This window comes from Pongo abelii, chromosome 6 (genome assembly GCF_028885655.2).
Source record: "Pongo abelii isolate AG06213 chromosome 6, NHGRI_mPonAbe1-v2.0_pri, whole genome shotgun sequence".
In the NCBI taxonomy this organism is placed as follows: Eukaryota; Metazoa; Chordata; class Mammalia; order Primates; family Hominidae; genus Pongo; species Pongo abelii.
In genome coordinates, this window is record NC_071991.2 from 91,313,282 (window position 1) to 91,325,716 (window position 12,435).

Sequence of the window (12,435 nt, forward strand, 5' to 3'; positions counted from 1 at the left end):
CTATGCCTGCCTTGTCAAGGCCATTAACTGTGGATTGAGGTTTTACATAGCGGAACGCAGGTACTATTTTGTGGGATTAGCATTTTTAGGACGGTGTTTGTGGTCACTCTCCCTGTTTCTTCCTCATGCGGTCCCTTAACAGGTTTTATGGTATAGAGAAGGAAATAAAGAGGTCCCCAAATCACCCAGAAGGAAGATCAGACGTTAGAGGTTGCTTTACACATAGGGTGCCCTGTCCTGATAAACATCCGTCAGCGCTCGGCCGGGGCTACCTCTAAATCCATGCTACTGGCAGCCTCGGCGCAGCAGGGATGAACTTCTGCACGCTTGGGAGTTCTGGCGTGCGCAGTGGAAAGGGGGGGCGAGGGCTGGGGGAGGAGATCGGAAGGGGAAAGGTAATCCCCGGCTTTTTCAGCATCCTCTTTTTAGAAGGACTGAGTCTCTCCCAGGACAGCTGCTGCGGTCACACCACAAACTTAAAAGCCGCCCTCCTGTTTGGAACGTGCCTTTCCTCGCCACCCTCTCCTCCCCAAAGCTCCAGCTAGTGCCTTGCTCTCCGCCTGTCCCAGCGCGGCGCTCGGGGGAGGCAGCAGCGCCCCCTGCCTCCCGGCCTGGCCCCTGCGGCCGCAGCTTCCCGGCTCTGCCAGGGCTGCCGGCGGCTCCGCTGCTCAGCCAGGGCTGCGGCTCAGAGGAACGCGCGCTGGTGCCCCGGGTTGCCGCGCCGCTGGACCTCAGCCTGCATCCCGTTCCCCTCTCCCTGAAAAGGCACCAGGAGAAGAGAGAGGGAGAGAAGAGTTCACAGCAGGTAAGTCTGGTTTGGGTCACCTGCTACTCCAGTGGGAGGGTGTGCTGGAGACCGCGGTGCTAAGCGGGGATAGCCGGGATTTGGGGGTGGCTGTGGGTCCGAAGTGGAGGATGAGCATGGTCTGGGAGATAAGGAACAGTCCTGAGACAGAGAAGGCTCCCGGGAGCGGACAGAAAGTGGGCGAAATCGGTGCGCAGTAATCGCGGCGCCAGCTTCAGCGCGGCCCCTGGGGCGCAGTCCCACCCCGCCTCAGCAGCTGCGGAGCCTTCTCCTCCCGAGCCTCCGCCTGGCAGCACTGCATAAAGTTTTCCTCCTGAGACGCGTCCAGGAACTTTGCTCCCTCCCTGGCTTCCTCTTTCCCCCACCACCCCTCCTGGTCTGGGCAGCGGAGAGCGTCTATGAATGTGTCCCCGGCTTCCGCCGGCTGCAGGTTCATTTGGAGACGCTTTGGTCGGGAACATCCGGGGAGGACCTGACCAAAGGGCATCTGCGCCCACGCTCGCTCCTTTCCCTGTTGGTCTGGGAGAAGGGAAAGGGGCAAGGAAGAAGGAAGGGAAGCGTGGTGGTTTTTGTTGTAGCGTTTTGGAAGAGGAATGGGCGACGCCTTTTTCCTCGCCGGGGAATCGCGACGTTCCGTCTGATGGAAGTGTGCATCCTTTAAGATTTAGAGGGAAAGCTGGAGTCAAACAGCAGCCACAAAGCTGGCTGTCTGAAATGTGGTCAAGGCAAAACCCTCGGGGGATCCCTTTGTAGTAGTGGGCTTGGCTCGCTTTGGAAAGGCCGGATTTGACTCGTGCTGGGCATTTAACCAGGAGTGCGGTTCCCAGGGTGTTTCCTCCCGGCTTCTGCCCAACGAGCCCGGAGTTAATGCGATAATGGGCTACCCTGGTAGCGCACGGACCGTTTTCGGCACTGTTTCTCCTCTGATGACTCGAGTTCAACCTCCTGGGCTGAGTTGCTTTGCCTCCGTCCCAGTGCAAGGAGGGAAGTTGACAGGAGGAGGAGACGCCGCGCTGTGGCAGGGCGCTCTGGGATCCAGGGGACTGGAAGAGAGCCGCGCGCCAGCAGCTGGGGCCGCTGGTGTCCGGGATTCCGAGTTATGGGGACAGGAGTTAAATAGCCGAACTTTCAGCGATTTCGCCTCGAGCGAAGCGGTAATAAAAGGCAAGCTTCTCTGCGTGGACTCTTATTTCATCACCAAAACCCCACCACTTCCCCTTTAGCTTAGTGCTATTTGCACAAGCAAAAGAAGAGGGGAGAAGACCTAAACTTTCCGGTTTAGTCTAAAAAGGGTTCTCCTGCATGTGTGCGCTAGCGGGGGATGGCGGGGTGGCGGCGCGCAGAGACGAGGGGGAGGATTTCCTAACAGAGAGGGAAGGGTTGAGGCGGAGGTAGAGGAGAGGTCTGAGACATCTCCTGGGTCTGGTGCTGCTGCTATTGTGTAACCATGGCAACCGCGGGGGCAGGGGTGGTCAGAGCCTTCCCAGTTCCACACGTGGAAAGAAAAATGTGAAGGGCAGAGAAGGGAGAGAGCCACATGTCATCACTCCAGTGATGCCTTCCCTTCTCCTTTTCCTTCTCCTTCTCTGAGGCCAGACAGCAAGGAGGATGAGCAAGAAGACACACATGTCATCACTTCAGTGATGCCCTACCTTCTCCTTTTCCTTCTCCGAGGCCAGACAGCAAGGAGGATGAGCAAGAAGATCGGGGTTGGGAGTGATCAGCCCCAGCTGGCCACTGCTTTAACCCACTCTGATCTTAGAGTCTCTGAGACTCGCCCGAGCAGCTAAGACTGGTCAGGGGTGCCATCGCTGACAGGCGCAAAGTGATGGCCCTGGTCAGGGAGATGGGCAATGACCTTGGCTCTTGGAAGGGAAAGGCCAGGAAATACAGGAAGGTGATGTGGGACGAGATAAGAGTAGGGTCAAGGGCTGAGAGACAGTAAAACAGTACTGATTCGAATTGCCAACATTTCCAATGGAATTTGCCCAATCGTGAAATGGAAAATTGCTGGAAAAGGGAAGAGACATTTATCAAACACCTATTGTGTTTCAGGTGCTGTGAACTTTATCACAATTAATATCCTCAACAATATGATACAAGTGTCATTATTCTCTTATTCTTTTCTTTTTGAACAGAAAAGAAAAAAAAAAAAGACATAAAGAGTTATAAATGGGTATTGTCCCATTTTGGCTTTTATGTTCTTAACAAAGAATCATAATTCTTAAAAAATTGTATTGATGGGGCAATAAGCTAGGCAGTTATTATTTTAGAGATGATAATAAATGAGATGCCAAAATGTTGCTTGATGTGCCCAAATATAAGCTAGTAAGGGGCAGAGCTGAGATACGAACTGTTTTACCTGAGTGTGGATCTCCTTTCTGAAACTTCAAGAAAGTTGTCATGACCCCACTTAATGGGAGGACTTTCAAAGGTCAGTTATGATGCTGTATCTGTATCTGTTATCATTTACATGTGGAGAACACTCAAAATTTTAAATGCAGTTCATGGTTGAGAATGAGAATGAATCACATCAAATCGATAAGCCCAGAATCATATGTATGTGATATTAATGATCTATTCATACCTACAGGTTTCATTTTCCTTTGTAGGAATTATTAGTTTCTTTAACAATGTCCGTAAAGAAAAAAAAAAAGAATTTATCAAATAGAAATCCCACGGTTGTGTTAAGAACATTTCCTGAGATTAGTTAGGTTTTCCTCAGTCTACTTATTGTCCTCATGACCTGAATACCTAAAAATTTACTTAGTATTTTAGTACCATAGGTTCACTTTTGTAGTTCGCTCTGGTTACTTTCCTGTTGACGTTCTGAGATGGGAGGTTAAGAAAAAGTATCTGGCAATGTAAAATGTTTTGGAATTATCAGGAAACTATAATCAACACTAGCAGAAACTAATGATGAAAAATAGAAAAGTAATTGCTGTGGCTTTCTTTTGCCTTTCACCAGAATTGCCTCAAGTCTTTACTAATGATTTGCTTTATATTTTGCAGAGGGAAAATACACAAAGAAAAACTGAATTTGTAATCCTGTTTTATGTGTGGGGAAGACTAGTAAGCGTGGGAATGGGAATTATTTTTGGTGGCAGGGAAGGTCAGGAATATAAACAACTAGAAAGGCAGAGGAAGCACATCTACTGTTTCCGACAGGCTAACAGACTGGACTTCAGGTTTGAACTTGAGTCACCAAGCTGATTTACTCTCACATATTTTTCTTTTCCAAAAATAAAAAGGATATTGCTTGGGGTTGAAGTTAAATTAATTCAAGAAGTTTCATAGTCTCCAGTTATTCTTCATACTGTGCTCTGAATCCATTGCATGGACATTTGTTAACTATCAAAAGGGTTATCATAAACCAGAGGTGTCTCTGAAGATAACTTCGGGGGTTGGCAAGCATCTCTGTGTCTCAGTGTCTGTTTACTGCGTTAATAGAGCTACTGGGCTAACTCATTACTATTTTTATTATGCCTGCGTAATATCAAATTCTCAATCTCAAGGGGAAGACATACTAATTGGTGCTAGTTTAATGAATATTATGTCTTCGGGTTGTTATAGCTTCATTATTTTGGAAAAGCAAATGTTGACTCTGAACTTTGCTGTTCTGTCTGGGCAGTTCAATACATTGCTGACACATGTTCCTTCAGAATCATCCTTGTCAATTAATAAATAATTTTCTTCATGAACAAGAGTAACCATAGGCTTGTTTTGAAAAGTTATTATTATTCTTCCTCTAAACATCTGGAGTGGTACAGAGTACTTAAGTAAAGTAGCATTTCAACACTCCATAACGTAATCCTTGAAAGGAGAAACAAATATTCACATTTGTGGAATAAGTCATAATAACAATAATAATAATGATGATTTACTATGGGCAATAACACTGATCACATTCCTTCCCGCCTCAAAAACTAGTTTTAAAACAATTCCCCTTCTCCAGGAAACATGGCCAAAATCCTTTTTAATTTTTATACATTTGCCATACCTGTCAAGCTAAGTCTATTTTCAAACATTTGTATTCTTCTTTACTTTTTCTGTTGTTATGATCCCTTACTAGGTAATAAGAATCTTAAGGGTAGGAATTTGTCTTCCCTAACTTTTTATACCTTCATGTTGTTCAATGCTGAACAAATTCTAAATACTATTGAAGTATTACCAATTGTTTAAATAGGTAATAGTGATCTTGAACCTTTTTATTGACTGTAAAAGTCAAATTAAAGATTTTGGAGTTTATAATTTACTTTCTCTGAGATTTTAGCAAAAAGTGTTATTTCTAATATTAGGGTTTTACCCCTCATAAAAAATTGTGAGAGACTGGGAGTTTTATGATAATGCATAACATACAGGAATAGTGTAATGATCAGATCAGATAGCATATATAAGAATACTAATTAAAAATTATTTTAAAAATGTTTTTGTAATTTTTAGAAGGGCCCAATTAATAAAGATATGTATACACCATCTATGTTGATGTTAATTCATCCTAACTTTAAATACCTAAATAGTAACTAAAAAAAAGATAAAAGAAAAGAAGAATTCACCATAACCAAGAAATATACTGATAAACAATTGCAACACTTTTGAGATTATTTTGAAACTTGAGTGATATTAAGATTAGTAGACATTTATACATAGGTAAACATCTATACATAGGTAAATCATTTTAAGAAGTTGACATTATAATGAAGTATACTGTTTATGTTTGCATTTTAATAATTTTGATGATTTTCAATCCATTATTATTAATATTGGATGCTTTAGTTCCATGTTCATGTTTAATAATTTTAATAGCCATCAACCAGGTCATCTTTAACTAGCATGCTAATCTTTCACTGGTCAGTTTATTCAGTTTGCTCACTCGTTTGCAAAGCTCAATAAGCTACAAAGATTACCTTCTTTTTCTCCCCTCCTTTTTCCATGCTGTACTCTTTGGAAGGAGGTCAGCATGCTTAGCCCACACTTCAGGAGTAGAGAGTTAGGCTTCTCTTCCTTGTGGGCAGAATAGCTACATACATTACTTGAAATTATTGTGCATGGAAGAATTGTCTTTTCCTCCCTACTTATTAATTTATTCAATCTCTTATTTATACTAGCATACTATCATGGTTATTTATTTTATACTTGTGTTATAATCAGTACTACTTAATTTAATTTATTTATTTATTACTCAAACTTTTCCAGCTTTGGCCTCTGGGAGCTCTCTCAGTTGGCTCCTCTGTCTTTTCAATACACCCCTAGCAGTGTGTGTGTGTGTGTGTATTGTGTGTGTTGTGAGCATGTCTTTATTTTTTGTCATTTCAAGATGCTGTAGGCTCATCCTGATCCAGTTCTGGAATGAGCCATTTCTCCAAAGGTGTCTGGTTCTTTCTATTGGATAACAACATTAGAAAGCAAGATTGGCGTGGGGTAGCATTTCACAGTGGATAAGCCTGAGGAGCCCTATCTCACTATCTTAGCCAGGTAATCAAGGTCAATATCAACAGTGGGTGGTAAATCATGTTGATAGTTTATGCCCTTGATATTATTGCGTTAAAATGACAATTTACCTCTGTGATCTTTCTCCCCAAACTCATATCTTCAATCTAAGCACAAGAAAAACATCAGATAACTTACACTAGAGTAGCATTCTACAAAATACCTGATCAGTAATCTTCACACCTGTCTTTAAAAACAAAGAAAGTCATCACTTCTCAGCGCAAATGAACAAAACCAAACAAACAAAAGCCTCAAAATAAGCAAGGAAAGTCTGAGAAACTGTTACAGCATGAGAAGCCTAAGCCTAAAGAGATATGAGAACTAAATGTAATATAGTATCCTGCATGGGACCCTGGAACAAAGATAAAAAATGTTAGATTAAAACAAAGAGAATCTGAATAACGTATGGACTTTGATTATTGAAAATGTGTCATTATTGATTCATTAATTGTAAAAATGTCCATACCAATGTAAAATATAAATAATAAGAAAAATGGGATGTGGTTTATGGCAGACTTATCTGTACTATTTTCTCAATGTTTCTGTAAATTTAGAAGTATTCAAAAAAAATAAAGTCTATCTTAAATGTTATATTTAAATTATATAGTGGAAAACTTTACTAATAGTGAACCATTCTCTGGTGTCAATAAGATTAATGCATGTATTAGTCATTTTCACACTGCTATGAAGAAATATCCAAGATTGAGTAATTTATAAAGGAAAGAGGTTTAGTTGACTTACAGTTCCACATGGCTGGGGAGGCCTCAGGAAACCTATAATCATAGCAGAAGGGGAAGCAAACATGTCCTTCTTCACATGGCAGCAGGAGAGAGAAGTGCAGAGTGAAAGAGGGAAAAACCCTTACAAAACCCTTATGTCTTGTGAGAACTCACTCACTATCATAAGAACAGCATGAGAAAACTGCTCCCATGACCTAGTCACCTCACATGAAGTCCCTTCCCCAACACATAGGGATTACAATTCAGATTACAATTCAACATAAGATTTGGGTGGGGACACAGAGCCAAACCATATCATTCTGACCCTGACCCCTCTCAAATGTCATCTTTATCACATTTCAAAACACAATTATGCTTTCCCGACAGTTCCCCAAAAGTCTTAACTCATTTCAGCATTAACTCAAAAGTCCAGGTCCGGCTGGGCACAGTGACTCATGCCTGTAATCCCAGCACTTTGGGAGGCCGAGGCGGGTGGATCACGAGGTCAGGAGATTGAGACCATCTTGGCTAACACGGTGAAACCCCGTCTCTACTAAAAATACAAAAAATTAGCCGGGCGCAATGGCGGGCGCCTGTAATCCCAGCTACTTAGGAGGCTGAGGCAGGAGAATGGTGTGAACCCAGGAGGCGGAGCTTGCAGTGAGCTGAGATAGAGCCACTGCTGTCTGGCCTGGGCAAAAGAGCGAGACTCCATCTCAAAAAAAAAAAAAAGTCCAAGTCCATAGTCTCATCTGAGACAAAGCAAGTCTCTTCTAGATATGCACCTGGAAAATCAAAAGCAAGTTAGTTACTTCAAAATATAATTGGGGTACAGGCATTGGGTAAATGCACCCATTCCAAAGGGGGAACTTGGCCAAAACAAAGAAGCTACAAACCCCATGCAAGTCTAAAGTTCAATAAAGTAGTCATTAAACCTTAAAGTTCCAAAATGATCTCCTTTGATTCCATGTCTCATATTCAGGTTATGCTGATATAAGAGGTGGGAAGCTCTGCTCCTGTGGTTTTGCAAGGTACAGCCCCACTCCTGGCTGTTTTCACAGGCTGGCATTGAGTGTCTGTGGCTTTTTCAGCACAGTGCAAGCTGTCAGTGGATCTACCATTCTGGAGTCTTGAGGATGGTGGCCCTCTTCTCACAGCTCCACTATGCAGTGCCCTTACAGGAGGCTCTGGCCACTACTCTATTACTTTGTGGGGGCTCTCCCCCCACATTTCCCTTCTGTACTTCCCTAGCAGAGGTTCTCCATGAGGGCTCTTCTCCTGCAGCAGACTTCTGCCAGGACATCCAGGCATTTCCATACATCCTGTGAAGTCTAGGCAGAGTTTCCCAAATCTCATTCTTGACTTCTTTGCACCTACAGGACCAACACCATATGGAAGCTGCCAAGACTTAGGTTGCACCCTCTTAAGCAATGGCCTGAGCTGTAACTTGGCCCCTTTTAGCCATGGCTGGAGCACCTGGGACACAGGGCACCAAGTCCAAGGCTGCACACAGCAGGGAGGCCCTGGATCCAGCCCATGAAACATTTTTCTTCTAGGCCTCCAGGCCTTTGACAGGAAGGGCTGCTGTGAAGTCTCTGACTTGCCCTGGAGACATTTCCCCCTTGTCTTCATGATTAACATTTGGCTCCTAGTTACTTATGCAAATTTCTGCCACAGGCTTAAATTTTTGTTCAGAAAATGGGTTTTTGTTTTCTGTTGAATCATCAGGAGGCAAATTTTCTTTTTTTTTTTTTTTTTCTTTTATTGTAATTATTATTATTATTATTATTATTATACTTTAGGTTTTATGGTACATGTGCCCAATGTGCAGGTAAGTTACATATGTATACATGTGCCATGCTGGTGCACTGCACCCACCAACTCGTCATCTAGCATTAGGTATATTTCCCAATGTTATCCCTCCCCCCCCCCGCCAACCCACAACAGTCCCTGAAGTGTGATGTTCCCCTTCCTGTGTCCATGTGTTCTCATTGTTCAATTCCCACCTATGAGTGAGAATATGCGGTGTTTGGTTTTTTGTTCTTGCGATAGTTTACTGAGAATGATGATTTCCAATTTCATCCATGTTCCTACAAAGGACATGAACTCATCATTTTTTATGGCTGCATAGTATTCCATGGTGTAGATGTGCCACATTTTCTTAATCCAGTCTATCATTGTTGGACATTTGGGTTGGTTCCAAGTCTTTGCTATTGTGAATAATGCTGCAATAAACATACGTGTGCATGTGTCTTTATAGCAGCATGATTTATAGTCCTTTGGGTATATACCCAGTAATGGGATGGCTGGGTCGAATGGAATTTCTAGTTCTAGATCCCTGAGGAATCGCCACACTGACTTCCACAAGGGTTGAACTAGTTTACAGTCCCACCAACAGTGTAAAAGTGTTCCTATTTCTCCACATCCTCTCCAGCACCTGTTGTTTCCTGACTTTTTAATGATCGCCATTCTAACTGGTGTGAGATGGTATCTCATTGTGGTTTTGATTTGCATTTCTCTGATGGCCAGTGATGGTGAGCATTTTTTCATGTGTCTTTTGGCTGCATAAATGTCTTCTTTTAAGAAGTGTCTGTTCATGTCCTTCGCCCACTTTTTGATGGGGTCGTTTGTTTTTTTCTTGTAAATTTGTTGGAGTTCATTGTAGATTCTGGATATTAGCCCTTTGTCAGATGAGTAGGTTGCGAAAATTTTCTCCCATTTTGTAGGTTGCCTGTTCACTCTGATGGTAGTTTCCTTTGCTGTGCAGAAGCTCTTTAGTTTAATTAGATCCCATTTGTCAATTTTGGCTTTTGTTGCCATTGCTTTTGGTGTTTTAGACATGAAGTCCTTGCCCATGCCTATGTCCTGAATGGTATTGCCTAGGTTTTCTTCTAGGGTTTTTATGGTTTTAGGTCTAACATTTAAGTCTTTAATCCATCTTGAATTGATTTTTGTATAAGGTGTAAGGAAGGGATCCAGTTTCAGCTTTCTACATATGGCTAGCCAGTTTTCCCAGCACCATTTATTAAATAGGGAATCCTTTCCCCATTTCTTGTTTTTCTCAGGTTTGTCAAAGATCAGATGGTTGTAGATATGTGGCATTATTTAAGCAACTTCAGCAAAGTCTCAGGATACAAAATCAATGTGCAAAAATCACAAGCATTCTTATACATCAATAACAGACAAACAGAGAGCCAAATCATGAGTGAACTCCCATTCACAATTGCTTCAAAGAGAATAAAATACCTAGGAATCCAACTTACAAGGGATGCGAAAGACCTCTTCAAGGAGAACTACAAACCACTGCTCAAGGAAATAAAAGAGGATACAAACAAATGGAAGAACATTCCATGCTCATGGGTAGGAAGAATCAATATCATGAAAATGGCCATCCTTCCCAAGGTAATTTACAGATTCAATGCCATCCCCATCAAGCTACCAATGACTTTCTTCACAGAATTGGAAAAAACGACTTTAAAGTTCATATGGAACCAAAAAAGAGCCCGCATCGCCAAGTCAATCCTAAGCCAAAAGAACAAAGCTGGAGGCATCACGCTACCTGACTTCAAACTATACTACAAGGCTACAGTAACCAAAACAGCATGGTACTGGTACCAAAACAGAGATATAGATCAAAGGAGGCAAATTTTCCAAATTTTTATGCTTTGCTTACTCTTGAGCCCTTTGCCAGTTAGAAATTTTTTCTGCCAGATACCCTAAATCATCTCTCTCAAGTTCAAAGTTCCACAGATCTCTAGGGCTGAGACAAAATGCCACCAGTCTCTTTGCTAAAACATAGCAAGAGACACCTTTATCCAGTTCCCAACACATTTCTCATCTCCATCTAAAACCACCTCAGCCTGCACGTCATTGTTCATATCATTATAAGCATTTTAGCCAAAACCATTCAACAAGTCTCAGAAGTTCCAGACTTTCTCACATCGTCCTGTCTTCTGAGCCCTTCACACCATTCCAACCTCTGCCTGTTACCCAGTTCCAAAGTCGCTTCCACATTTTCAGGTATCTTTACAGCAGCACCACACTACCCAGTACCAATTTACTGTGTTAGCTTGTTTTCATGCTGCTGTGAAGAAATACCTGAGACTGGGTAATTTCTAAGGAAAGAGGTTTAATTGACTCACAGTTCCACATGGCTGGGTAGGCCTCAGGAAACTTACAATCATGGCAGAAGGGGAAGGAAATCTGCCCTTCTTCACGTGGCAGCAGGAGATAGAAGTGCAGAGAGAAGTAGGGGAAAGCCCCTTATAATACCATCAGATCTCATGAGAACTCACTCACTATCATGAGAACAGCATGGAGGAACTACCCCCATGACCTAATCACCTCCCATAAGATCCCTCACACAACACATGGGTATTACAATTTGGATTACAATTCAAGATGAGATTTGGGTGGAACACAGAACCAGACCATATCAATGCCTTTCAACTGAATGCTTATGTTTTCCTCTACTTCCATCTACCACTTTGCTGCCATTTTTTCTGTTGATAATAAATACTATCATAATAAATAAATACTATAAATTAGCTGTTCTTGTAATTACTTATTTTTCTAATAAAATAACACATTTGAATTACTAAAAACATTCAGATTTCAAATTATGATTATAATTATAGGCTCTCATGCAAAAAAATGCTATTTATTAGTCGTCTCTATAAATCAATCTTAAGCATTTAAAAAATATGTGCATTTTTTACTTCTGTCTTTGCTATTTTAATGATATTGACAAGACATAACATCAGTGCCAGATGTTTTCAATTCTAGATGATGATTATGCTTCCAAGATTCTTGCCAAGATTACTGTGTGACTACTTACTCTTTTTTTCTCTTTCAATCTCAATAACATCTACCACATTAAGTGCTTGAAAAATCACTCTCCAAAAAATGTTATATGTATAATATATATACCATGACAATTTTGAACATTGAAGTATACCCAAGAGGCTTCTACCTCCCCGCAAAATAACTTTTAGAAGCTAAAACTTACATGTGTTCCAGACAATATAGAGTGGGCAGCAAATATGGTTACCATCTTACTGTCTCCCTATTATATTTTACACATATATATGCATATCTATACACAGATACATCCATGTCTGAATACATGCACTATACAGTCATGTATCACTTAATGACAGGGATATGTTCTGAGGAATATGTTGTTAGGCAATTTTGTCATTGTGCAAACATCATAGAATGAACCTATGCAAACCTAGATGGTATAGCCTATTGCTCCTTGGCTACAAATCCATACAGCATGCTACTGTACTGAATATTGTAGGCAACTATGACACACTGTGAAGTATTTGTGTTTCTGAACATAACTAAGCATAGAAAAGATATGGTAAAAACATGATATTATACTTTTGGGACCACCATGATATATGTGATCCATTTTCG

General features: G+C 41.8%; 1 protein-coding gene across 2 annotated transcripts in view; it reads left to right on the forward strand.

Moving 5' to 3' along the window:
* Positions 1–246: 246 nt before the first annotated feature.
* The window catches only part of SEMA3D (semaphorin 3D), a 192,076-nt gene continuing 179,887 nt past the window's right edge, over positions 247–12,435 (forward strand). Inside the window, exon 1 of one of the 2 annotated variants that reach the window (XM_024250396.3) lies at positions 247–805. The gene's annotated coding sequence lies outside the window, so the exon portion shown is untranslated. The remainder of the gene's footprint in view (positions 806–12,435) is intronic. The other variant, XM_009243069.4, reaches the window with a different exon arrangement.